This window comes from Hemicordylus capensis, chromosome 16 (genome assembly GCF_027244095.1).
Source record: "Hemicordylus capensis ecotype Gifberg chromosome 16, rHemCap1.1.pri, whole genome shotgun sequence".
Taxonomy (NCBI): Eukaryota; Metazoa; Chordata; class Lepidosauria; order Squamata; family Cordylidae; genus Hemicordylus; species Hemicordylus capensis.
In genome coordinates, this window is record NC_069672.1 from 16,212,595 (window position 1) to 16,240,395 (window position 27,801).

Below are 27,801 nucleotides of genomic sequence, written 5' to 3' on the forward strand. Positions count from 1 at the left end.
TTATTTATTTACTCGATTTTTATAGCATTAAAATCAGTAACCATTAAAACAGAGATGATAAAACAAGGTAAAACAACAACAATTAACAATCAAAACATGATAATACAGCAACTGAACAATTCAAACAATTAAAAAACCCTGAAAATGACAGACACACTCCAGTATTAGGTGTGTGTTTGGTTTTTGGTTTTTTGTTTTAAATGGGGTGTTGTGGTTGCTTGCTTAAAATGCAGCACACGCCAATGAACGATTCACAGAACCGGGTGCTGCATCGAGAAGAGGAGAACGGGAGGCACACACCTGTCTGAGACAGTCCCTGGACACCGTGATGCAAACAGTGTGACTAATATGGGGTGGGGGGGCAGCATTATGGGATGCCCCTCTAGCCAATCATGCTAGCAGCTGAAGAGACTGACAAGAGCAGACATTCCATCTAATCCCTCCCCACCACACCCATTTAGCATATTTGCTTCTACTAATAGATACACAGCCTGCCACAAAGAGGAGCAAAATGCACAGACACACACACACACCCTTGCACATCCTCCCTCCATTCGGATTTTCAATCTCCGGTGGAAAATAATTCCCCAAACAAGTGGTGAATTTTATCACACCTAAGCAGAGCACATCTGCTTCCCAAAATGCAGGGAAACTCTTTGCTCATCCTTCCAGAAGTGGAAAGGAGGCCAGTTTCAGGACTAATATGAGCTGGGACTAGCCCAAGACCAGCCCTTTAGTTATCCTAGACCCTTGGAAAGGGCCTGATAATTAAAGTACCAAATCCAGTCAATAACATCTGGTAGACTGTGTGTTAATATCATCATCATCCTCGTCATCCTCCTCCTCCTCCTCCAGGTTCAGTACCCCTAATCCGGCCATCCGAAATCCCAAATGCTCCAAAATCCAGAAAGAGCCTAACATGACCAGCAACATTATTGCGTTGAAAATTTCTTTAAAACTTAGTTTTCACTACATTTACAGCTACCTGTAGTTATCATAAATTCAATGCTTATTTGTTTTTATACTTTAAATAAAACCTAAAAAAAATAAAAATACAGTGTACAACAACCTTTCATGTTTAGACTTGGATCCCATGCCCAAGATATCTCATTACAATTATACAAATATTCCAAAATCTGGAAAAGTCCGAAATCCGGAACACTTCTGGTCCCAAGCAGTTCGGATAAGGGATACTCAACCTGTAATAATAATAGATTTGTGAAAACAATCCAGTGGGGTCATCTTTCCCGGCACTACTTGCAAATCCGACTTTAGACTTGTCAAATGTCCACCCCAACCTCCCTCCAAGATGTCCTCTGTGGGGTTCATCCCATCAGATTCACACAACAGGCAGGGTCGGCTTAAGAGTGACTTGGCCAAGGTCACGCAGTGAGCTTCACGACTCAGTGGGGATCTGAACTGGGCCTCTGACACTTGACTCACTGTGCCATAAGGACAGCGCCATAGCTCAGTGGAAGACCATCCTCACACTTGCCTGCAGAAGGTCCCAGCTTCACTCCCTGGCAACAGCATCTCCAGGTAGGGCTGGGAGAGACTCCTGCCTGAAACCCTGGAGAAGCTGCTGCCAGTCTGTGCAGACAATCCTGAGCTGGATGGACCAGGGTTCAACTCGGTAGGAGGCAGTTTATGATGTCCCACCATCCTGGCTTCTCAGACATCCCTTCCCAGTTCAAAATATAGGTTTGCCTCTCCACGGTACCAGCCACACAGCAAATCCTCCAAAGGGCTTAAAAAGCAAGCTGAAAGACAGACCACTGATATAAATACGAATCCAGCCTCTGACCACCACCGCCGCCTCCCAGCTGCGACGCTTCTCTTCCCCAGTGTCACGGGGCCAGATCCTCCATTAACTTGACGCTTCATTACTCTGAACTGCCCCATCAGTCTCCCCCCTCGATCAGCAAGAGCATTCATGCCTCGCCTATTAAGATACATTTAGCAAAATAACGGGCAATATTTAAGAATTAGACACGGCCACACGGGGAGATTATTGCAGAGATCTGTCTCCGTCAAGACGTGTTAGACGCCTGAAGAACGTTCGATGGAGCTGAGCAAAATGATATTCCCCCCAAACAGCACGGAAGGAGCAGAGCAAGCCAAGAGAGGCCAATTAAAGAAGAGGGTTCTGGGTCCTGAGGGTACGGAGGAGGGAGATCAGCACTGCCTAGGAACCAGTTCCTTTGGGGGCCAGGCGCCCTTGCTGAGTAGTCTTGTTGACAGTTTTCTTCAAAGGCAAGCACGGTACAGTTTAAGCGGCCAGATCCAATACTGTAGACGCTGGTTTTCCATCCCAGGCCAAGCCACCCAGCCCTTATGACGGAAAAGCTGTCCTCTTTCCATTATCTTTTCTGCCTTCCTGGACAGGCAAGTCACAGAATTAGAAAGGAGGACCGTAACATTAACCTAAACAATTGGCTGAGTAAGTGGATTAAACCATTTCCGAGGCTCTCCGAAAGTGTTACTTGTTATTCAGCGAGCAGATTGAATCCTAGCTGCATTCTCGGAATCCTGGCAATCCTAGCTAAAGAGTTAACCAGGATTACAGAGCCCTGTGGAGCCAATTGGGAGAAGCCAGAATTTCCAGGCAATCCTGGTCAAACCACTGCGGCGAACCCACATTTAACCAGGATAGCTAACCAGGATCAGATCCTGGTTATCTAATCCTGGTTAAATTTATTTATTTGTCATATTTCTGTACCGCCTGATAAATATATTTCTAGGTTAATCACAGAGGTGGGGTGGGTGAGAATAAATTCTGGTTCTCACAATCTGATCCTGGCTATCTATGCCAGTTAAATGTGGGTTAACCACAGCAGTTTGACCACGGTTGCCTGGAAATTCTGGGTTCTTCTCACACTCGGCTCCATGGAGCTCAGCAATCCTGGTTAACTCTTTAACCAGGATCGCCACAATTGTCTGAACATAGCCTCTGTCCCACTTTGCTTTGAAATTAAGGCTGAGGCAATATCCTCCACCCCAGTTTCGACACCCTATTTGTGGGTGGCAAAACGGAGGGTTTCAGAAATTGGGGGTGTGAAAGGGAGCAAAATGGGGGCTCTTCCAATGAAGGCATTCCTTGCAATAGTTGCCATGTTCCTCCCCAGAACTCCCAGGTTGATGCTGTGGCACGATGCAACACCCTTCTCATGGGCTTCTGGGGGGAAATGGGAGCTGTCAGCCACCACAGAGAGCAACAGCAAAACAGGGCAGTGAGAGTGAACAGAAGCAAGCTAGGGCCCAGCGGCTCACCCATCCCTTTCCTTCCCCAAACTGAAGCCGAAAGTTCTCCGCTTGGAATGTTTGGTTCAACTTCATTCCTTTTACGAGCACTCACTTGTCCATGCACAAGATGAGGCACGCCAGGTCTGAGACAGTACCCCTGCTAACTGAGCAAAGAGGCCGCTTTTAAAAGGGGCAATTCCCTTCTGTATAGCAGGGGGAGAGCCACTGACCCCATCCGTCCCCAGTACAGCATCCCTCCAGTAGCTGTTGCTGGTGTCTCTTTTATGTCCCTTTTTTTTTAGATTGCGAGCCCTTTAGGGGCAGGGAGCCACCATTTTAATTTATTTTATATTATAGAATAAATAATATTTTATAATATAAAATTATACACACACACACACACACACACACACACACACACACACGTGTGTGTGTAAACCGCATTGGAAACTTCTGTTGAAAAGTGGTATATAAATATTCATCATATTCATATTCCTGCCTGAAACCTTGGAGAAGCCATTACCAGTCTGTGCCTAGATGGACCATGGGTCTGACTCGGTATATGGCAGCTTCCTCTGCTCCTAAGATGATGACATGCACTATCTTAGAAGAGGCATTCTCTCCTATGCAAGAGAGAAAGGGGAATTCCTCTTGTGATTATGGCCCCCGATACACGTCTTCTACAAACAAAGCAAGCTCTTCTTTCAAACTAACTTGTTTCCATGTGCAAATGTATGCAGAGGACAAACTCAAGCTTAAAGGAGGCATTCTATTCTGTGTGAGAGTGAAATGGGAATGCTTCTTTTGTTATTATGGCCCCTGGCCCATAGACAAGTTCATCTTCCCAAATGAAAGTAGGTTTTTCTTTAGAATCAGCTTATTCCCATATGAAAATGTAGGCAGATCCGTGTGTCTTTAAGCGAGCGACACCCCCGCTAGAAGGGGTCCCCTTGCCTCTGCCCATGTCCACTTGGGGTCTGACCAAGGCCTCAGCCAAGGGGGGCTCCAAGGAGTCCACACTCTGCATAATTCTGGAAGCTCTTGGGAGCTTTCGGAGTGAAGCAGGCTGCTCTTTCAGGGCAGAAGCAGGGGAAAGGGATGGAGAAACAGCAGCAGCCTTTTAAAAATTTAAGCCTGTTCCCAAAGCGCCGCGCAAAATGCAGAGTGCCGAGTTGCCGGGGCGACTTTTGACAGCTGCAGAAAACCACCTTGAGGGAAATGCATTATGGATTACGGGCACCACCCTGCTCTCCTCTCCTCCACTTCCTCCTGGCCTGCTCAGCAGCTGACCGGAAGTGCACGGGAAGGGAGAGCCACCCTTCTCCTCCGGTGGGGGCAAGAGGCTCACAACGCTTCCCTTGGCGGCACCCACAAGGGACTGAAATTGATTGCCAGGAGGTCTAGGACCAACCAACGGAAGGACTTTTTCACACAACGCGTGATCCACTTGTGGAACTCTCTTGCACAGGATGTGGTGACAGCCAACAACCTGAATGGCTTGAAGAGGGGTTTGGAGAACTTCATGGAGAAGAGGTCTATCAAGGGCTACTAGTTGGAGGGCTGTGGGCCACCTCCAGCCTCAGAGGCAGGAGGCCTCTGAGTATCAGTTGCAACTGGAGTAACGGCAGGAGAGAGGGCATGCCCCTTTCAACTCCTGCCTGTGTCTTCCAGCGGCATCTGGTGGGCCACTGTGTGAAACAGGATGCTGGACTAGATGGACCTCCTTGGGCCTGACCCAGCAGGGCTGTTCTGACGTTCTTCCGGGATGCAGCAGACGCAGTGGCCAGGCTGGGCACCCACTGGGGGAGGAAAGGTCTTGCTTGCCCTTGGGATGGGGCCATCTTCAACCAGGACCTCAGCATCCAGCACCTGACCACCTCAGCCACCAGCTACCACAGCAGACCGAGCTTTGCAGTGCACGGGTGCCACAGAGGCTATAGTGCCGTTCTACCGGAGGCAATGTCCGCTGAGCCTGCAGGCAAACCCTTGCTCCCCCAGGCTTAGAGAGCCCAGGGGGCTCAGAGGTCATGCCTCCTTTTGAGTAACACAACTGGGCTCCGTGGCAGAGCCCCAGTGCTTGGCATGCAGAAGGTCCCCGGTTCAATCCCTGGCAACAGCCTCTCCAGGCAAGGCTGGGGAAGACCCCAGAGCCTCGATCCAGAAATCCATTCTCGATGCTCCCCATCCGCTCCCACGCTGGCGTAGCGAGGAATCAATCCGTCCCCATTCCAACCAAGTGTTCCTGGAGTGGAACCCACTGTTTCTGCCCTTTCCTCACACGAAGCAGGTCAAAAACACGGCAGGGAGGAGAAAACACCACGATTGCTAATGTAGCCTCATTAGAAAAATCAGCCCACACCACACTGGCGAAGGAATTCTGGACCTGGGCCCTCCCTGGTAACCCCATCATGCTTCTGAAAGGTAAATTGCACCTCTTGTCTCCGTAATCCATGATGGAACCTCAACAGGGCTTATTTCCCCGAGATCCCTCTTCACATCCAATTTCATCTCCACGCCGAGGAAATGACACTGGAGCAAGCAACAGAGGCGTTCTTGGAGAAATGTAAATAATTTCTTAATGGAACTGTCACGCAGAGAAGGGGGGGGGAACAGGACCGGGTGGCAAGGAAGGAAGGGGCGGGCTGTCAGGAGAGAGGGCAACTTGAAGCGCGGCGGAGAAAGAGGAGAGTGCTGGAGAGACCACTTTGGAGGTGCTTCTGTGGCAAGGAGACCACCTCGGCGCACTAAAGGGAGATAATGGGGGCCAGGGGGTCCTTCCGTTTTAATAACCACATTTGGAGAGCAGGAAACCAGAGCGGAAGAGTCCGTTACCTGCCGTCCGGGATGTAAATAATCATCTATCCACCAATGCTTCTTTCCAACCCTAGCTGCGCGCACAGAAAACCCAAGTGTCTGGTTTTTCACAAAATGGAAGGCCCGGGAATTTGCAAAGCCGTCTTCCCTTCTCCGGGTCACGGCTCCAAATCCTGCTGTTGACACACACTGCAGGGAGGGAGGGAGTTTCTGGGAGAGGAGAGAGCCAGAGGAAATGAGAAGGGGCCGGTCCTTCGGTTAAGGTCAAGGAACGGAGTTCTTTCTTCGATCAGGCCAGCTGGCAAACCTATTCCAGAAACCTTTAGGCTGAGCCAAACGTTCTCCGGGTTCACCTATCAGCTCAGAAATGTATTGGATGGGATCCAGCCCCTTCCTCTCTTTTGGCGCCTGTTCTCCACCACTCCCCTGACCTCTTGCTATTTTTCTTTGTCTTCTCCTCCCACAAAGGTGTTCCCAACCAGTCAGGGAGCAGGTACTCGACATGGCAATCTCACAGGGCTATGTAGCCAATCAGAGGTAAGTGAGTAAGTTTATTGTTGCAATCACAGGTCATAACACACATATCAAAGCATAAGAAAACAACATAAAACATAGTGGCTAATACATCATTCTTAAAGAAAAACAGCTAAGACATAATAGGAGAGCAAGAAACATAACAACTAACAACAGGCACGAAAATACAAAGAGAGATAATCCTAAAGACCTAACTGTAGTTACAACTCTGATGGGGGCAACTTGCGTAAGACGGCTAGTCCTTGGCCAGTTGAGTAGCAGGGCTAGCAGATAAAGTTCTCTCCCTAGTTTTAAAAGGCAAGAAAGCAAAAATGGCCAGTTGACAAAGAAACACACCCGCCAGCAAGTAATTAACAGTTATCTGTTTCAGCACCCGGGAATTTGTCAATGACCTGACCCAGTGTTTTTTCTCTTATTGTGCCATACAAGGAGCACTATAGGATGTAATGTCCAACATCTTCCACTTGCCCCTGGCCACAGGGTCAGAGGCCCTGTTCCACGGGGACTTTGTGAAATCTACCCTCAAGATGTGCTGAGGGCATGGCTTGAAAACGTAGACGGGTAACCATCAGATGTAGCTGTCTGCCAATGTAAGTTGTAACTAAGGGCCAATGAAGCCAATTTAGGGCAAGGTCACCTTAAGTGGCGCAGCGGGGAAATGAAGCAGAAGGTTGCTGTTTCGAATCCCCACTGGTATTACATTGGGCAGCAGCAATATAGGAAAATGCTGAAAGGTATCATCTCATACTGTGCAGGAGATGGCAATGGTCAACCCCTCCTGTATTCTACCAAAGACAACCACTGGGCTCTGGGCTCTCCGGGAGTCAAAATTGACTCAGCGGCACACTTTACCTTTACCGTGCCTCCTATACAGGTCACAAGGGTATTCCTACAAAACCGAAATTGTAAACCATCAGGGAACACAAAGAGAACACACCCACAGGCCTCACACCACAACACACACACACACACACACACACCACAATCTCCGCTAGCCTAGTGCGGCTAAGAAACTTTCGTGCCAGTCAACCTGCTGTTCCCTCCTTTGGTCAATCCTGAACTGTATCACACATACTGAATTCCAGCCAGAGATAGCTCAGATAACAGGTCTGTGGCTGGATGGACCTTCACCTTTGTATCATGCCTTCCAGGGCCACCTTGTTTCCAAGAGAAGCAACAGATTTGCAAAGAGAGAAAGAACAGTAGTCAGGCTGGTGGAAGGGGACATGTTGTGTGGGCGGGTGGCAGGAATAAGACACTACTTCACATTAATAATGAGCAAATGTTTGCAAGCATTCCCTCAGCACTCCCATTCATTCATTCATTCATTCATTGTTGAGTTTATATACTGCCCTTCATTAAAACAATCCCAAGGCAGTTCACAGAAAAATTAACACAAGACTATAAAAATTACGTAATTAAAATATTAAGCTAGAATATAAAAACATAGATCTGACTAAAAAGATTTAAAATACAAGCCCAACAGAACCATACAAAGTTCAAAAAGCAGCAGCAGTAAAGACAATCATATAAAAGTCTGGGTGAAAAGCCAAGATTTCACACACTTTCTAAAAACTGTGATGGAGACTGAGGAATGAATAGCCACCAGGAGGGCATTCCAGAGTCTGGGGGCAGCCACAGAGAAGGCCCTGTCCCGCATGCATGACAGCCGAGCCTCCCTCATTGTCGGCACCCGGAGCAGAGCCCCCTCAGATGACCTCATCAAGCGGGCAGCAACCCTTGGGAGCAGGCGGTCCCTCAGGTAACCTGGGCCCAAACCGTTCAGGGCTTTAAAAGTCAAAACCAGCACCTTGAATTGGACTCGGAAACAAACTGGCAGCCAGTGCAGCTCTTTCAAAATGGGTGTGATGTGCTCCCACCGGGCAGCTCCAGATAGAACCCTCGCTGCTGCGTTTTGCACTAGCTGCAGTTTCCGGATATTCTTCAAGGGCAGCCCCATGTAGAGCGCGTTGCCGTATTCCAGCCATGATGTGACTAAGGCATGGGTAACTGTGGCCAGATCTGCCTTCTCGAGAAAGGGACGCAGCTGGCGCACTAGCCGAAGCCATGCAAAGGCACCCCTGGCCACCGCTTCCACCTGAGCTTCCAAAAGCAGAGCCGGGTCAAGCCGCGTACTTGCTCCTTCAAGAAGAGTGCAACCCCACCCAGAACCGGTAGAATCTCCTCATCCCGATTGGCTCTCCTACAACATTACCTCCGTCTTGCCCGGATTCAATCTCCGTTTATTAGCCCACATCCAACCCATCACGGCCTCCAGCCCCCAATTCAGGACCTCCACTGCCTCCCCAGGATTAGGTGACAAGGAGAGAGCGAGCTGAGTGTCATCTGCATATTGCTGACAACTCAGTCCAAGTCCCCGGATGACCTCTCCCAGCAGTTTCATGTAGATGTTAAGCAGCATGGAGGACAAAACCAAACCCTGCGGGATCCCACAAACCAATGGTGAGCTGGTGAGGAGAGCTGGTCTGGTGGTAGCAAGCATGACTTGTCCCCTTAGCTAAGCAGGGTCTGCCCTGGTTTGCATTTGAATAGGAGACTTGATATGTGAGCACTATAAGACAGTCCCCTCAGGGGATGGAGCCACTCTGGAAAGAGCAGAAGGTCCCAAGTTCCCGCCCTGGCAGCATCTCCAAGATAGGGCTGAGAGAGAGACTCCTGCCTGCAACCTTGGAGGAGCCGCTGCCAGTCCATGAAGACAATACTGAGCTAGATAAACCAATGGTCTGACTCAGTATATGGCAGCTTCCTATGTTCCTAATGGCTACGGAGCCGAGCAATAACACCCAGCACCACCTTCTGGACCCTCCCCCCAAGAAAGGACTGGAACCACTCCAAACAAAGCAGGGCCTCCGATTCCCATAATTTACTCCACCACCTTCAGCAAGCTCCTCCTCCCATGACAAACCACCAGCAAGCCTAGGATCGCCACTGAGCTGGCCTTGCAGCCAACCAGTCAGAGCACAACGGCAAGGTTCTTAAAGCCAGGTCCCTTCATGTACCAACAAGACGGCACAAACACGATCACACAACGGCAGTAACAACCGGAACAGACCGATGGCGGCCTCGACAAGAGTCCCAGCGAGGAGGTGGCCCTCGTTACTGCCAGCTCCATTTCTCTATCTGCCCCCCACCAGACAAGGAGCCCACAGGGAAGCAAGCAAGTCGCAGAGAGGGCCTTCCCAACACTGGTGGAATTGTACCGCGTGCCGTCAAAGCCGTCGGAAAATGAATCTCCTCGGCTCTAATCTCGATTTCACACCCCTGAGCAGCTGCGCTTGGAGAGAAGCGTTTAGCTCTGGCTGATTGCAGAGGAGGGAAACAGCAGCTTCGTTTATTCCTCCTCTCTATTCTCTTCACCTGAGACGGAGCCAAAATGCCCAAGGGGGTCTGGAGCAAATTAGTTACATACGGATTTGGCAAGGCGACAATTGTCTTCAAGACAAAACTGGTCCAGGAGAGAGAGATGCTTGGAGACAGAAGCATGCTCTGAGCTTCCAGGTCGCCCAACTCGGGGTCTGGGGTGGGTCATCTGCCCTCCCCTCCGCATCTCCGAGTGAGAGACATTTCTGGACATAACTCCTTTTCTGCACCAAAAAGGTTGGCCTGCAAAATCTTAGCTCAGCCCTAATTATTCTGCCTGTTCCTTCCTTTAGGCACTCAGTGCAGCTTGCGAGACTCGGGAAAGGGACCCGGACACATTTTTGCTCTCTGTTTCATTCACCCAGCAGTAAATAACCATCATAAAGTAGCAAAAGCAACAGTCAAAAGAGTTATTTTGTGAGAGGGAGGGAGGGAGGGAGGGAGAGGGAGGTGGGGATGCAGACAAAAAAAGGAGCACACATGTTCATAGACAGATTGTGGCCAACCTTCCAACTTGCAAAGCCTAATAATCACAGTTTTTATCTACCTCTGATAGGTTGACGGAACTGGAAGGCAGGGAATTCATCCAGACGGAGCTCGGGTGCGGAATGAAATTGTGGAGCTGCTCCAGTCTTATCTGACGGAGCAGAGTCCCAGCAAGGGCCAAGCGGTGCTGATATTTGTGGGTTTAAAAAAAATAAAATACCCCAAAACCCCAAATCGCTCGTGTGCTTTTATTATCAACATGTTAGGATCCAACTGGGTGAAGACTCCACTTTTTTCCGCGGGGGTGTGGGGTGTGTGCGCTGCTGCAGATAAACGGCAGTGAGTGGAAAAGAAGGATGCAGCTGAAGTGAAACTGCCATTTTTTGTGTGGAGGGAGGAAAAGATAATACACTGATTGTGTTTCTTATTTGAACAGTAATATTACACACACACACACGTTTCCAGCTCAGGAGAGCTGTGACTGGGATTCTGACAGTAGCAGGCAAACCTCAGGAGCTGCAAAATAATTATTTCCACAAGTAGGCCCAAGACGAAAGCTCTCAGGTTCTCAGCAATATTTCCGGTGGTGCTCTCTTTGGAGAAATGCTTCAGAAATGCCGGCCCATTCAGGAAGCATGTCCTCATTCCAGAGCATCTACTATGCCCTCAGTCATGCCAGCAAGAAGTAGTCATTGTTTTTAACACAACGTTCTGTCATCCTTGGGTGAAGGGTGATCCAGAAATCTGTCAGAGACCTAAAATCTATTTGGTTGCATCATGGAGTTGTATCGTCCTGTTCATTCCGGGATCCCTGATTGGCTAGGAGCACCCAGATCACTCAGAGCTTTGGATCAGGATGATGCAAACTGCAGGAGTGGAAGGGGGAGCTCTAGCAGCTGGTATTCTGGTGGCAGCGAGCAGCCATAGAGAACTAGTAGCCATTGATAGATTTGTCCTCCATGAGTCCAACTCATGGATTGTTTTCAAAAGAATGTTTCAAAACGTTCTTAGATGGGATGCATCCATTCTCCATGGGGAGACTCACCCATGGCCTTACCCTGGCTACAGCTAGAGAGCTGGTCTTGTGACAGCAAGCCTGAACTGTCCCCTTTGCTATGCAGGGTCTGCCCCAGTTTACATTTGGATGGGAGGCTGCATGTGCAAGCACTGCAAGATATCCCCCCTTAAGGGGTGGGGTCGCTCTGGGAAGATCATCTGCCTGCTTGCATGCAAGACAGTTCCAAGTCCCCTCCCTGGCATCAACTCCAAGATCGGGCTGAGAGAGACTCCTGCCTGCCACCTTGCAGAAGCCGCTGCCAGTCTGTGTAGACAAAACTGAGCTAGATGGACCAAGGGTCTGACTCAGTCTATGGCAGCTTCCTAGGTCCCTACAGCTCCAAGCTCCTGAGAATTTCTCGCTGAGCACCAAGGGTCCATGATTTAGCAGCCGCCAGCATCACGACCTCATTTAGAACTTAGACATGGCTTCAAGCAGCTCTCCCGTTGCCGGGGGGGGGCAGGCTGCTCACTCCCTCTCCCCGCCCCTTCCGCCGTACTTCCTTCCCCATACAATGTATATATTTTTCTAATCTCTCCAGCTGCTGATAGTTATCGGGCTGGGCGCAAGAGCGAAAGAGACTTTGTGTCAAACGTTGAAAAATGACTCCTCAAGCTGCCTTTCTCCCTCCTGAAAAGGCGGCGGCGTGCGCCAGGCATACAAATCACTCGGTGTGCCAGCAGGAGGCATGTGTCTGGACTGCAAAGATTTCCTCTCCGGCCCACGCCAAGGTCACCCGTCAAGAGGGACTCCTGCTCTGGAGAAACGAGGAGAGCACCGCAGGGCTGCAGGGAGCAGAGACCCCTTGGGGTCCCCAGAGGGGCCCGCCGGGCGTCTGAACCGGGGCTGCTGGCCGGGAGTTCCAAATCCCCCATCCGGTTTCTAAGGATGGGGAGAAGCCATCGGAGAAAACTCCTGAGTTGCCTTCTGCTTGGCCTTGAAATCCTCTTTCAAGTTGGGAGAAGAGCTGGCCCCAACCCGGAGTGGAGCGGATGGTTTCGGAACCCGCTGTGGCCCGTTTTTTATTTCTGCGTTCCGCATGCAGCGCCGAGTCGCAGAATTCCAATCTTTGGGTCTGCACCTCTTTTCTGTCCTCCGCATGACCGGTGCACACCTGTGCCATGAGAACTCTTCAACAGAAGCCATCTTGAGACGTGTTTAACTACCATGGCAGCTGGCTCTTTTGCTGTGTGTGTTAGCGACATGCAGCCCACTTCTGGACATTAATAAAACAAAAACCAGGGGAGGGGGGGAACCCCTCTCTTCCTGCCATCACACGCACGACCGCATCATGTTTTCCTTCACGCCGTGCTTTACCAAAGCACATGCAGGCACAGCGGTAACTCAGAGCGAGGGAAAGATGCGAAGGAACTGGAGGCTCTGCAGAGGGCACACTCGAATTCTGGCAGGAACTTCAGACATCCTCTGAGCTAAGCCGGAATCCGGGGGAAGCGAGATGGAGGGAAGAGCAAGCCAGAGGGACAATAAAAGGAAAGGCAGAGGAGAGATTGCCTCTGCACTTCCCCTGCAAAATCACAAGGGCCTCTAAAGATTGCACTGTCAGTAGTGCCGGCTACTGGTTAGAGCAGGAGCCTTGTCAGCTCATCCGAGGCTTAACAGCCTCCTATGATAAGTTGTTGGAGGACTGCATTGCACAGAGGAAGCTTCTGGGTCAAAAACGATGGTTACCGGGAGCTACCGCTGCTCCATAGGTTCGCCCACCCCAGAAAGCCTGCTGAGGAAGCCCCCTTCCTTCTTGCCACCTGAGAAGCGAGCAGCAAAACTGGGGGAGAGGGCATTTCACCCCAGCACTGCCTCGAATGCACTCTCACACACACACACCTGTGTCCCGCCCGGCAGGCAGCTTCATTCTTTGTGCAGCCGCTGAAGTTTCCAAGAGGTCCTACGGAAGAGGGTAGCTTCTTGGCGCAACCCTCCCGGGCCACTGATTTGCATGCCTAGATCTGCCACCTCCTGGCGGGCGCCACGTTTGTCGATAGGTGCAGAAGGCCACAGCAAAACAAACACTTTGCAGCTCTGCCCGCACTTTCACGCGGAGAGACGTTTACATGCCCAGACGGCAATCCAATTTTTATTGATGCCGCTGCAGAGAAGCGACGGCAGTGGGGTTGGGGGTGGCCTTCTGCAAAGCTGCGGACCTCCAGCAGAAGCCACCCGGGAGGGCCTCAGCCTCCGGCAGCCGCGAGAGCCGAGGCACATCTGTTCCTGCCTTAGGTACGTCAGCGCAAGTCAACAAAAGCCTTCACGGTGTGGCTCGGGTTCGGAGTGGCGCAAGCCAAGCACAGCTCAGCCAGCTGTTGCCTAGAGGCCCACCGGGCGGTTGTCACACAAGCAGCAAGTCACATGACAGGGCTTGCAGGCTGCCCTGGGCAGGTCTGCCTTGCTGGCTCCGACCCTCCGGCCCCACAGGTCTCATAACCATCTCTAAACGATCGCCGTCTCCTGCATTCAACCTGCCCTGATTTTTAGGCGGGCCATGGAGGTTTGCTTTCTGGCTCTTCACTGAAAGAAGTTTGGTTGGTGGGGTAACAGAGGCGGGGCCTTCTCGGTGGCTGCCCCCGACTGGTGAAATGCCTTCCCTGGGGGAATCTGGCTGGATTTCTCTTCCGCTGCCTTTAGGTAGAAACTGAGGCTAGTGAGTCCCAGCAGTGAGTCCCGAAATTACGGCCCAATAGACTTCAGTCTCCCCATTCCCAAACTTGGCAATTCATTTCCTTTGATTTCTGTTCGGCTCTCTTCCACTATCAAGGTCTGGATTTGTCCCCACTCGCCTGCCCAGTCACCAAAAAGAATGCATATTTTTAACATCTCCCCCCACCCCACATATTTGTGTCAGGGAACCCCCGAGGCAGAGCCGACTGCTGCGGGGAAGCACAGTGAGCTCCAGGGTGGGGCTCCCCCCCCCGGTCTTGAAGGAATGCCCCGATTCAGCAAGGGAGGAAACAGACACCAAAACACCCGCATGGAGGCACTGTCACTGGCCCTAGCAGGGAGGTTCGGTCTTTCCGTCCAAAGACGATGAGACCTCGCAGAACCGGGAGTGGCTCTCGCGAGATCTGGATGAGCAGTGGGGCTAGCTAGGCCAGAGCGGGGCTGGCCTAATACATCTTCTAAGTTTCTAGTCCACAGGACACTTATTGGCCAGCATCTCAGCATGCACCTAGATCAGATATTTATGTCTAAAAGGGAAACAATGAGTCTTGTGCAGGTGCCTGGCTGTCAATTCTTGCCACAGGCGAGCAAGCGTGTGTGTGGGGGGGAGCTTCTCAAGTCTGCTGGGTGGTCCCATTGCCCCACACCACCCAGGGCCACATTCAGAAGAAGCAGCAGCAGCTCATGAACATGATGGGAGCAAGCCACATGGGCAGGAGGGCAGCGACCTTGACTTAGGAGGAGGAGCCTTAATCCCACACTATTTTTAAGGCTGTGAAGAAAATCCCCTTCGGACCACCCCAGCCAAGTTTCAAATTATTTTCGCGGCGTGCACCAGAACTGCCCTGCTGGATCAGGCCAAAGGCCCATGTCCTCTAGCATCCTGTTTCACGCAGTAGCCAACCAGGCACAACGGGGAAGCCCACAAGTAGGGGGAAGAGTGCAAGTCCCCCCACCTCTGGTGCTCCCTACCCCCCAGTATTCAGAGGCGCACCCCTTCGGATCCTGATGGACGTATACAGCTCCCAAGGCTAGTCGAAGTTGATAGTCCTATCTTCTATGAATTTGTCTAAGCCCCTTTTAAGCCCATCACCACATCCAGTGGCAGAGAGTTCCATGGATCCACGACGGGCTGTATAAACAAGTATTTCCTTTTCTCTGCCCTGCATCTCCCACCATTTTGCTCCAACAGACGACCCCGGGTTCTACCGGCTGGAACTCCTTCAGTAGCCAGGCTGTGGTGCACACAGCTAAAACAACCCGAGATCCCCACCCCCACCCCGCGCCAGCCCATCCTTCCTGTAGAAGCAGCCTCTCTCCTCTACAATGTCGTATCTGAAATGCAACCTCCTGATTAGATTACCAGCCGGGAATTACAACTTCTCTGATTAGATGGCAGCCCAGCGGAATATGAATATCTTCCGATAGCAAGCCGAGGTAATTTTGGAAATGCCCATTACGAAAACACACACAAAGAGATAAACACGTTTGTCCTTTCAGATCTGGAGGGACACACTCCCCTTCCTCTTTCTCAAAGTTTGCAACATGTTCCGCTCTCGGCAAAAGAGTGGGTCGATAACGTCTGCTGGATTCCTCCCAGGCCTTTGCCGTTTCAGGCCGGGAGTTCTTAAGACGGGGGCAATTCCCCTGGCCAGGCGGGTGTGCAGAGCCCTGGAAGAGGCAGAGAAGGAACAAACAGCCGCGTGTGCCGGACCTCTGCAAGCTAAACTATGGTGCCATCGGCTGTTTTGCTCTGGAAAAGCCAGCCATAACCCACACCCCTAAAATGTGGCCTCTCGTGGGCTTGGAACAGGCTCCTCGCCGCAGCTGAAGAAACCGGCTGAAAAGCAGGGAAGGCATGTCACCAATAAATAGCTGTCGACCTGTGTGTGCTGAGAAGGGGTGGGATCGGGTTCCAAGGCTAGGAATCCGGGCCCCAACCCCGAATGCCCAACGGCAGCATAGCTCCGTTTGGGCTGGGCTCAGGGCCTGAATGCCTGAACGGCTCCCCAAAGAGATTTCCAAAGAGAGGCCCTGTGTGGTCTAAGGACAGCCGGGCATCTTGGAAGGAGGGAGGCCAAAGGAGCCTCCACGGCGTATCCCTGCTGGGCACGGCTGGTCCCCGCATACAGCCCCGGCCCAGGGGAGGCGCTCTTATCTGGACAGAAGCCCCTGGGCCAGCCAAGGACCTCGCCTCGGCTCTGGCACCGACACACACCTCCTGCCTCCTTTCTCTTCTCGAGGACTTTGACTGACAACCTGAAAAAGAGGCTGCCAGTCACGGCGTGGCTGGATGCGACGCTGACAGATGAGCTGACAGATGCCGGTCCCCAGAGACCCATTTCACGCTGTATAAATACTCCCCCCACCCCCCCCATCGCTGGAGGCCGGGCTTTGCAAGCATCTGTGGCTGAAGTAACGGGCTAATCCAGTATTAATATTTATCGACTGGCTCATGCAGGAGTCCTTGGCGGACAGAAGGCCCCCCCCCCCGGGCTAATTTCCAACAGGTGACGTGGCTAGTCAACGCTTGCCCTCCGTTTATGTCAACGTGCGTGGGAAGCCCAACACCGCCGGAAGGAACAGCCAGCGGGGGCTTGAAGGCTGAAGGCGCAACATTGATCCTTGGTGCCTCTGCCTGGAGCTTTAGGCCCAGACGGACCCCTAGGACAGCTCACAAAGAGCTATTAAAAAATCCATAGTACCCAACTCATTGTGGCAAGGAGTCAACACACACACACACCACACACACACACCACAACAGAACCATATCCAGACGCCGCAGACATCAGTGGAGCCTCGAGGCTCACCTAAACAGCCCGTTCCATATCCGTTACTGAAAGACAGGCGGAGGTTGCGTAGAAGGGCATTCTAACTTCATGGTGCCACATCCAAAGAGTCCCCGTCTCGTGGCCAATTCAAGGGGACAAGCACTGCTGACCCTGAAGAGTCAGGGCTGGCACTTACAAGGAATGAGGTGGTCCTTCAAGTACGCAGCCGAGGGAGGGAGGGAGGGAGAGAGAGAGCAATTCTTCTCCCTTTCTAAGAGTTCACACTAGTTGAACAAGGAGGATCAGGAGGGCAGTCAGAACAAAGCGCTTACAGGAACCTAGGATGCGGCCTTGAACCAAGTTAGGCTGTGGGTCCATCTAGCTCCGTATGGGGCCCACAGTCAAGTACTGGAAGGGGGCTGGTTCGGAGTAGGAAACAGACAGAGGGACAGGACCAAGGCCAGCTCCCAGGACAAGATCAGAACTTGGACAGCTCCCAAGGCTGCGGAGAGGGCATCTACCGGGAGACAGGGAGAGGGTGCTTCAAGGGAGAGACGCTGCCAACGAAGCCTTCCAGTAGCTCTCCTCTCTGCTGTCCACCTTGTACAGGAATTGCCAGAGCGTCAAGAGGCAACACTGTTCCATAGGCCATGGTGCTGATGAGACAGGTCCTCAGATGGGTCTGGGGAGGAAGGCAAGGGGGCCTCCTCTGGTCATGCTGCCAGGAGAGCATCCAACAGGGCTAGAACATCACGCCCTGACTCATCCCCTGAGCTTTCTGTGTACGACCCCCGACAAGGGGCTTCGAGGTCTGGGGCCGTAGCAGTTGCCTGCACTGGCTGGCAGTGGCTTTCTGAGATCTCAGGCAGTGTCCCCTCTAACAGGGATTCCCAAATGTTGTTGACATAGGAAGCTGCCATATACTGAGGCAGACCAGACTGAGGCCCACAGCAGATGGAACCGTATCTTGGTGGTTGGCCACTTGCTTTGCACCCAGAAAGTCCCAGGATAGGGCTGGGAAAGACTCCTGCCTGAGACCCTGGAGAGCTGCTGCCAGCCAGTGTAGACAATGCTGACCTAGATGGACCGTGGGCCTGACTCGGTCGGAGGCAGCTTCCTGCGTAAGCTTCTGCATACAAAGCAGAAGTTCTGCCTCTGTGCCAGAGTCTCTCCCCTACCTCTTCACACACAAGAAACAAACAATGGCGTTCGTTACAAGGAGTGCAGATGACGAGCAGCCGAGAGTGAGACCGATTCGAGGAGGAAGAGGTGGCGCTCTTCCAGTGGAAGCAAAGAAGGTGAGACCGGGTGTCCCGGCCCAGGTAGCCATCTGGCTAGCCTCAACTCACCAGGTTCTGGATTCCAACACCAGGGTACCAGACAGAGAGAGAGAGAGAGAGAGAGAGAGAGAGAGAGAGAGAGAGAGTGCCTAAGTTGCAACGAAGAGCATGGCCCAACGGCCTTTGTAGTCCTTCAGGACTCAGGAGGGCGGTGAATCTGCAGCCCCCCCCCCCGATCTCGCTCTTCCATTCCCTCCCCCTCCCCTCCCCAGGTGCCTCCACTCGGCCGCCTCTCTCCTGAGGTGACAGAGATAATATTAACACATCATCATTTTAATCAGTACATGATTAACAAAACTTCATGCATTATTCAGCTTTGTTCCCTTCAAGGCTTCTGCCTCTCTCTCCCAGCACCAGCACCAGCAGGCAAGGAACTCGGTTTGCCCCTTTCGCCCGCCATCCTCCCAAGGAGGAGCCAAGGAGACCGGGGAGCCCACTGGGTGCCAGCTCACCCTCCAAGGCCGGATTCACCGGGAGACTCGGGGTGCTAAAGAGTCAGGCCAGCGCTGCGCCTCTGAGGGTCCTGTGAGGGTCTGTTCACACAAGCAGCACCGCTCGGGGTCGCAGGCGCCAACATGGATGCGTGAAGACCACTTTTGGTCTTGGCGGGCTCTTGTTTCCGGGAAGACGATTCGCCGCCCTGACGCCAGACTCGAACTCACCACGCTTTGCAGCCCAAGAGAGAGCACCCCTGGCTGGGCAGCCAACTTCCCCAGCGAGTCCCCTCCGACCAAACCAGCGCCGACAAGCTGCGGCTTGCAACATCTTGTTCATGAAAGATTCACGCCAGCAGTTGTCCTCTCTCCTGCAAGCGTAGCTGAGGCACACGTCCCCTTTCCAGGTCACGGCGGCCTTCTCGCAAACGCTTGATGCATAATCTCACAGGCAATTTACAATTAAGCCGGAATGCTGGGCTTCTCCGTTTACCAGGAAGAAAAGCGAGCGAGGGGAAGGGACACAGGAGGAGAGCTTTTCTCCCCCGCCTTACCCTCCATTCTAAGAACACCAGGGTCTTGAGGCTTGGCTTTGGTTTCCTAATCAAGGAAACACCATTTGGGCAGAGGCAAAGTGACTAGCCACTTGGCGGGTAGAGTATTTTCAGCGATGTTGGGAATTTTTCAACCAGCTTTCAAGACCGCTCATGAAAATGTCTACCTGTTTATTTACACGGCCCTCTTGGGTTCCATTTCTCACTCTGAGTTATCATTTGCCTACACCACTTAGCCAGATCTGATTGGCTGCACAGCATGGTGACATCAACCTGGTCATTCCGGGATTCCTGACTGGCTGGGACAATCCAGGAAACACTGGCACCCTCTCAATTGACTTCATCTGGCCCCAAAGATGATATCATGTAGCCAAATTTGACTGGCCAAATAGAATCACGACATCAACACGATTACTACACAATCCCTGATTGGTTGGGATCATCCAAACAACTAATGACCACACAAAAGATTTCCCAGAAAACACTTTTAACTCCCCCACATCACTACTTCTGGCCTGAAAATCAGAACTGGGGGGATATTCTGTGCAAACCTTGTCTCCACATTGCCATTAAGTAGAATTGTTAGAAATGAATATGTTACCGTGGTTTAAATTATGCAAAAGAGAAAAGAAAATCAGAGCTGGGAAAAGAAGCTGTTTTCACACTTCTAAAATGAGCCATTTCTTGGTCAGAAGCATTTGGGAGTGCATGTAAGCGTGTGTATATGTGAGAAGCTCGTGTGTCTTGCCAGTCTCAGATTCTGCTCAGAGGGAAAGACATACAAATCACACTCATAAATACAGAGCCTTTTGCAGAGAGCGATTTGCAAAACTGCAGCTCTCAATATGGCCAGTGCCGTCGTCCTGTTTCCAGAGGGGCCCCCAACCGTGGGAAGAGTTAAGAACCCCAGAAGAGATGCCCCAAAGGCTCAGCCGGCCCAGCACCCTTCTAGGCCTGACCAGTTAGATGTGGCAAGAGCTGAAGACCTTTGCCCTATTCTTGCCCACTTTGGTCTTAGAAAGGAACGAATTCGGCCAGCAGGAAAGGGAGAGAGAAGAGACAAAAGGGAAGGTTCAGACCTGCAGCATTCAGCATTCAGTTGCAAAGCCCTGAATGGAGCTTAGGGACTAGAGCCTTGCTCTCCCTTGCTCCAAGTGGAGCCTGTTCAAGTTCGGATGACACGCGTGGTGCGTCGTGGTGCTCTGGCTCTATGTCGCATCAAGGGTCTCGTAGCTCCGCAGGCTAATTCCCTCGACAGCGTTTGACGGAGCTAAGCCCTCTTCACAAGAGCGTGCACGACACCCGGAGCGTCTCAATAGGCTGGCAAAGGGAGGTGGAAATCTCCATTATCGCCACGAGAAGGGCCCTGCTGGTGAGCGGCGCGTTGTATTAATACTGTGTAAATAGGATATTAACGGGCCAACCAAACAATTAAGAGCTGGTAATTAAAATTCATCTTCCTTCACACTGCAGCGTATTAAAGTACAAACATTTAATTATAGGCCTCTTCCCTCACTCATCTGCAGGAATGTACAAGAAACACTTATCAACGGGACCTTTAATTCGACGGCATGGGTGCTTGCAGGGCCTGGACGGCCAAGGTGGCGGGAGAAGTTTGCTGCCAGGGAGCCATGAAAGGCATGGGTCCCACAAAAAGCTTCAGCCCCCTCTTGCACGTCCTTTGGGTCTCCTCCTTCACACAAACAAGGGCCTTTGCCCTTTGCCCTGGGGAGCCCTCTGGGACCCACTGATGAGCAATGCTTTCCTTTCCCCCTTGTACATTCAGGACCGCTGAATCAGAGGATAGAAGGGACTCTTTCCCACCCCAGAAGACTTTTCTGGTGGCCCTCCACAGGGAAGGAAATGTTTGAGTCCCCTGGAATGGGAACTCTCAAGACTACAAAGTCCAAGGCCTGTCGTTACAAAAGCAGCAGGTGAGGGGCCTTGGGACAGAGGAAGCCGCCTGATACTGAGTCAGACCGTTAGTCCATCTAGATCAGGACTGTCTACACTGACTGGCAGCGGCTCTGTAGGGTTTCAGGCAGGATTCTCTCCCAGCCCTACCTGGAGATGCTGCCAGCCACTGAACCCGGGACCCCTCCACATAGCTGTGGCCCCATCCCCTAAGGTGGATATCTTACAGCGCTCACATGTAGTCCCCCATCCAAATGCAAACCAAGGCAGACCCCACTTAGCAAAGGGGACCATTCATGCTCACTACCCCAAGACCAGCTCTCCTTCTCCTGCTTTCAGACACGTCACTTCCCAACCTCTCCCTGCCCCCTCCCAAGTAATCATAAGTAGATCACACGCCCCAATGGGTGTATCCCTAGGGCAGGATCCCATGGCTGAAAGTTAAATATCCCCCATGCACAGAAAGCGAGGGTGTCAGGGTGGACCAGAACCCTTCTCCCTGACACCCTAGTTTTCCAGCTAAGAGGGCTTTAGTGTGTGTGTGTGTGTGTGTGTGTGTGTGTGTGTGTGTGTGTGTGTGTGTAAGGGTTTAATTCCAAGACACGCAGACAGGGGCAACTCGAAATGCTGTGGCCCAGGTCTGTCTGGGTGCCCCAACATCAACTGTGTGAACTAGGCCACGGCTGTAGAAACAGGCGTCAAGAGATGATGCCGCGAGAGAGAGGAGAGAGTGTCCTCTGATATTTTGCTCTGGCGAGCTGGAACAGCGGCCCGCCGCTGATGGGGAGCTTCTGCAGGAGCGATGAAGACATTAGCACGGGCGCGCGTCTCTGTCCTGGCACCAGCCACGTAGCCGTTATGGATGAGTCTATCTGCAGCGGATCTGTTTTTCATTAGCGGCTGGCGGGCGGGCGTAATAGGCCAGATAAAGAGCAGGTGCTTACATCCCTTTTATTGGTCACTATTTGCTGTCATAATCGGAGCGTGATTTATATGCACGTCAGAGCGGCGCAACAGGCAGGCAGAAGGCAGCCTTGGGAGGGGAAGGGCGCAAGCGGTTTTGTTCTGGACATCAGGAGAGTTGTGGATGGAGGAAAACTGGCTGCTGAGATGAAGCCTGAAGAGCAGCCAGGCAGACTCAAGTCCGTCAAGCAGCAGATCGAGCCCAAAGTGGACAAACCGTGCAGCAAAAACGCTGCCTGCACCATGGACCGGTGGAACTCTCTGCCACAGGATGCTGTCATGACCACTAGCTTGAATGGCTCCCGGGGTGGGGTGGGGAGTACATGGGTAGAAACTGGTCTTCTCCATGGCTCTTGGCCATGATGGGCAGATTTACAACTTCCCATGTTCAGAGAGGCTGTACAGCTCAAGTGACCAGTTAGCAGGGACTAGGTCTTTCACACAGTACACCAGCAGACGGAATATGGCATATCTAGGGGCTTTATATCTTTATATCCAACACAGCCCCCTTGCAAACCTTCCTTTGGCATCGCACCACGGACAGACTGGATCGCCACGCTAGATGGCCCACGATTCTGGCTTACCGGGAAATGCCGCCAACCGAGGTTAATACCCCCAAGGGGGATTCTGTTTTCTCTCCGAAAAGAGGCTTAACGTGGGCTGATTGATGGCTGGATTTGCGTATGCCGAGAGGAACGGACGATTATTACATACCAGAGAGTGATGAATCTGTTCTCCAAACAAGGCCCGGAACTTTAAGAGGAAAGTACACAATGTGTGCTCACGCGGACACAAATCAATATACTGAAAGCAAACAGCCCGGCCGCCGGGGTGACCCTGGGCTGCATTTAGCGGCAGGTGAGGTCAGGAGGCGGATGAGCCCAAAGATCTCCACGCAAAGGCCAGGAGGGAATGGGTTTTATTAGCCCGCCCTGGCCCCCTCCCTGCAAGCCGGGGAGCCATCTACATAAATTATGGATTTAATATTTATCTCTCGCCACCACACAGATGTGAGGAATGTTTAGCAGCGTTTACCCGGCTGCAGTAAAGTTGTATTTATACATTCACCCGGTCCCTTCCTTCGGCGTGCCAGGAGATATGCTGGGAAAGGGGACCGAGTGCCGTGCGCCATTCTCTGGCGGGGGGGGGGGTTTGTGTGTGAGAGTCCATGAGCCCTGAATGGAGAAGGGGTCCATCCCGGGGGGGGGGGGGGTGAGGGGTTTCGGTCCTTTGGGCCGTTGGCTTCCCTGGCTAAAATGCCACAAGACCAGTTTCTGCAGAACAAGCTCCTGTCTGTGGCTCAAGCCAACTGTTTAGAGAAATGAATGGCGGCTCACTTAAATGGAGCCTCCATAGTCAGAGGCAGTCTCTGCCCAGTTCCCGCTTGCTAGGGAGCAAGTTGCGGGGAACCCTCCAATTGGGGAGGCTGAAACAGAGTGAGAAGACCCTACGGCGCAGACCCTGACCTACACGCTACCGACAAGCCAGAGCCCAGGAGACCCCACCCTATGAGCCTTCCCACACCAGGGCAACCTGAAAGAACCGGAGGCAGTGCCCACATGGCAACCCAGGGGCCTCAACCTGCCTCTGACTCGGAGAAGTCCCCCGAGGAGCAAGCAGCTTGCACGAGCCGACACTGACGAAGCCGGGCGGGATTTTGTATTTGGCGGGGAAACCTTCCGAAACGTGAAGCGAAACCCACACCCCTCTCTGGCCGCTTGACCGAGGCCGTGAGGAACAGGCCCACAGAAGGCGGGCTGAGCCGCCGGGGCAAACCCGGGTGGGCAGCAGCCGAGGGGAAGGCAGCGGCCATCGGAGGCTGTGCAGGCTGCGCACAGCCTTCCCCTTTCCCCGCCGGGCGAGGGCTGCCAGCAGAATCCTAAGCAGCTTACGGCAGCCGGCTGTGCTTGCTGCAGACTGCGGAGCATGCTGGGAATTGTATGCAAATGGCCGAGGACGGCGGGGCTTGCAGCGAGTGCAGCTGGCGCGCCGCGGAAGGAGGCGGCTCATTTGGGGCACGGGGTCCAGCCAGCCTGCACGGCCGTTGCACTCCGGCCCTGCCGGCCTCTCCCCCCATCTGCGAGGCCAGCTGTCTCCCCCATTAATGCCAGCCGTGCAGGCAGGCCAGGCCAGGGCCCTGGAATGACCCGTTGTGAGACGGGCAGTGCGCTCCCCATTTGCATATATGGAAATCAGGCTCGGCTGTCTTTAAAGCAAGGCTCACGCCCGGCAGCTAAATGAGGCCGAGAGCAGCCCTGCTGGAGCAGACCCAAGTGGCCCTCGCTCTTCCAGCCGCCTGTAGCCAGCTGGAGGCCTCCGGGAAGCCCACAGGCAGGGCAGCGAGGCAAGAACCCTCCCTCGCCCTTGCCTTCCACAGCCAGCAAAATTCAGAGGGCTCCTGAACGTGGAAGTTTCACACAGGCACCATGGCTAATAGCCACAATAGCCCAGCGGAAGTCATCATATCTTGTGGCAGTGAGTTCCGTAGGTCAGTTACATGCTGCAGAAAGAAGTCCTTCCTTTTGCCTGTCCTGAACCTCCTGCCGGTGGGTTTCAAATGTCTCTCGCCTCCCCCCACCCCTGACATGGCCTTGCATGGTGGAAGCACACCCCTGCAGAGAAGCAAGGACCCCTTTGCCATGTCCCTGCAGAAAGGACTGCACTTTGCCACTCTTGTCAACACAGGGTCCTACGGCACACTGCAGGCGCAGGAGACTGCGGAAGGAGCCGGCGGCCAGCTCAGATGACGTTTTATTCCACCGATCGCCTAAGGAGCTCAGGACGGCACACCCGATCTCTCATTTCAGCCTCACAACCACCTTGCAAGCTGGGGTTGGCTGAGAAAACACAGAGTGGCCCAAAGGCGCCCCGGAAGCTCCATGGCTGGACGGGAGCCTCTGGGTTTGTCTCTCACCGAGCCGAGGCTGCCGTTCTAACCACCATGCTCATAACGCCCCCCAGCATTCTTTCTCCCCCTCCTGCCACCCTTTGGCACAACCCACAAGCCGAAAAATAACCACACACAAGAACTGGCCCATCCCCATTGGAACAACGAAGGGCGCTGCCGAAAGGGCCTTCCTGCAGCCCATCCCGAATGTTCACCCCGAATTCTGTTCTGCTGGAAATCTCCTCAGTGCAGCCAAGCTCGGTGCCTCCCACCCCCCCAACAGAGAACGAGCACCACCAGTCCTGTCTCTGCCGGGCAGTCGGCAGTCCTCCCCTTTGGTCCTGGGCTGTGTCTCTTGGGGAGGGCTGTTTTGTGCGATTTTACTTTTTGGCTCCCTGCAGCCAGAGCCGTTCCCCGCGCCCGCGCGCACACACACACACCTCGCGATCTAATCAAGAGGCTTAATTTGCTTGCCGCTCTCTGATTACCTAACCTACGCCCAGGCTGTTCGTCGGGGTGCACGCTCCCTCTGCAGTACACATGTAACTCATTCATGCTAATTATATAAACAGCCCGGCTCCACAATCTGCAAAAATTAGAGGCGGCCGTATGGCAGGGGACGCGACGTGATTCTTCACCGGTGTGCCAGGCTTGGGGGCTCTGTTCCCACCCACAGACGTGCCACATGCCTCTGAGGAACACCCTGGAACAGGCTCCTGGCAAGGGCTTTTCATGGGCAACTTTTGGCTTGAAACTGGGGCGGGGGGGGGGAGACAGAGAGGCTGCACCAGCGTCCTGACCAGTGTTGCCTGTAACGGGGCTTGCCGACTACAATGCCCATCATCCCCAGCTGATGGCCACCACAGCCTCCGGAGATCCCTGTTACAAGGAACACTGGCCAGGACCCTAGATCTGGGACCTCCTCAATGGGGGAAGACCCTTCGACCCCGACTCTGGGTGGCCCGGTGCTGCCAGTACCTCCCACGGTAAGCGAATCACCGGGGTTCCCTCCAACAGGGATTCCCAGATGTGGACGACTACAGTTCCCAGGATCCCCAGCTGCAATGGCGTTTGCTTGGGGATTGTGGGCGCGGGAGTCCACACCAGCTGGGCGTTCCCGTTAGAGCGGGCTCTGCAGGGCACCCAGACACAGCACCCTCCGAGTGGCGCCAAGACACGGCGTGCGGAGCAAAGGGACTGCCCCACTGAGCAATGGCCTCGTCCCCCCAGGGGAACAGCTGACAGCAGGCAGCGCTCCAACGTGGCCACCCATCCACACGCCAACCAAGGCGAACCCTGCTGCGCCCAGGGGACCGCTCCTGCTCGCGACCACAAGACCGGCTGTCTCCGTTTGGTGTGAAGGGCCTGCCGCCATCCCCCCCGTCCCCCGCCCAGCCGAAAATCGACCGTGCGGTGCCAAGGATATAAAACGAAGGTGTGGGAAACAAAGGGGCTCCTTTTGCTCCGGCTGATGAAGTTTGAGGAAATCCAATTATGGCTGCATTTTGATGGGATCCATCTCATTGGGAACTATCGATTCTCCCCCCTTTCTCTTGATATTGTTATATATTTAATCCCTGGGCTTGGCATTGATTGGGCAGCACCACCACCAGACACGGATTGAGCCCCCCCCGCCCCCCCGGCTCCTTTTCAGACTCACTGCTAGAAATACCCACAAGCCAGCCTCCTTGGGAGGAAACCCGTCTCATTAAGGGCAATTAATTAGAGCCGGAAAGAGCCGGGCAAAACCATCACTGGGAAGGGGGGAGGAGCGCCACGCCCGCCTGGAGGAGGATTTGGCCTCCTGGAGCGGACTATCGAAAAGTGGGGGAGCGTTTCGGAGAGGCGCTCATTTGCATGGGAGCTGAAAGGTGTCAGCTGCCCCGGGGATGTGCCAAAGACAAAAGAGAGACGCCGTTCATTAAACTTGGAGATTTCCCGCGCAGGCGCTCCAGCCGCGGCCATGCACAGCACTTTGGGAAGGAAAACGAGTTCTCTGCAGCTGGCAGGGGAGGAGTGGGGAGGAGCTGTCTCTTCCCCACAACCACCTCCAACCACCCCCCCAGGCAGGGTCTGCTTCGGGGCCTCGGAGGAAGTCGGTGGGGGGGGCACTGGAAGGGGCCATGTGTGGACGCTTAGGTCTGATCCAGCAAGGTGGGAGGCTGTGCAGAAACCCACAGAGGGATGGTACATGCTTGGCTTCCCCTTGAAAATCCCCAGGTCCACAGGACGCTGCTGTCTACCGAGTCAGACCCTGGGTCCACCGAGCTCAGTATTGTCGGCTCTGACTGGCAGCAGCTCTCCAAGGTTTCAGGGAAGGGTGATTCCTCTGCCAGGGTTTGAACCTGGGACCACCTTCTGCAAGCAGAGCAGACGCGCTGCCACTGAGCGGCAGATGTACCTGGAAGACAGATGAAGCCACCAAGCGACAAATGAAGTCCAGGCAGGGGTGGGAAAGAAGCCTGCCTGAAACCTTGGGGAAGCCGCTGCCAGTCCGTGTAGACGAGGCTGAGCCAGGTGGAACAAGGGTCTGACTCGGCTGGAGGCAGCTGCCAATGTTGTCCTAAGGATGGGCCATAGTTCAGTGGCAGAGACCCTGCTTGGCATGTATGAATGCGAATACACAAATATTGAGACCCCGCTTTTCAACATAAGTCCCCAAAGAGGTTGATACATACATACATAAAATGGCTCCCTATCCCACAAAGGGCTCCCAATTTTGAAAAGAAACACAAGACGGACCCCTGCCA

At 53.2% G+C, this 27,801-nt stretch overlaps 1 protein-coding gene across 6 annotated transcripts in view; it reads right to left on the minus strand.

Annotated features, from left to right (window-relative positions):
• Window positions 1-27,801, minus strand: part of IGSF21 (immunoglobin superfamily member 21) — a 228,248-nt gene that overhangs the window by 69,348 nt on the left and 131,099 nt on the right. The window lies entirely within an intron of this gene.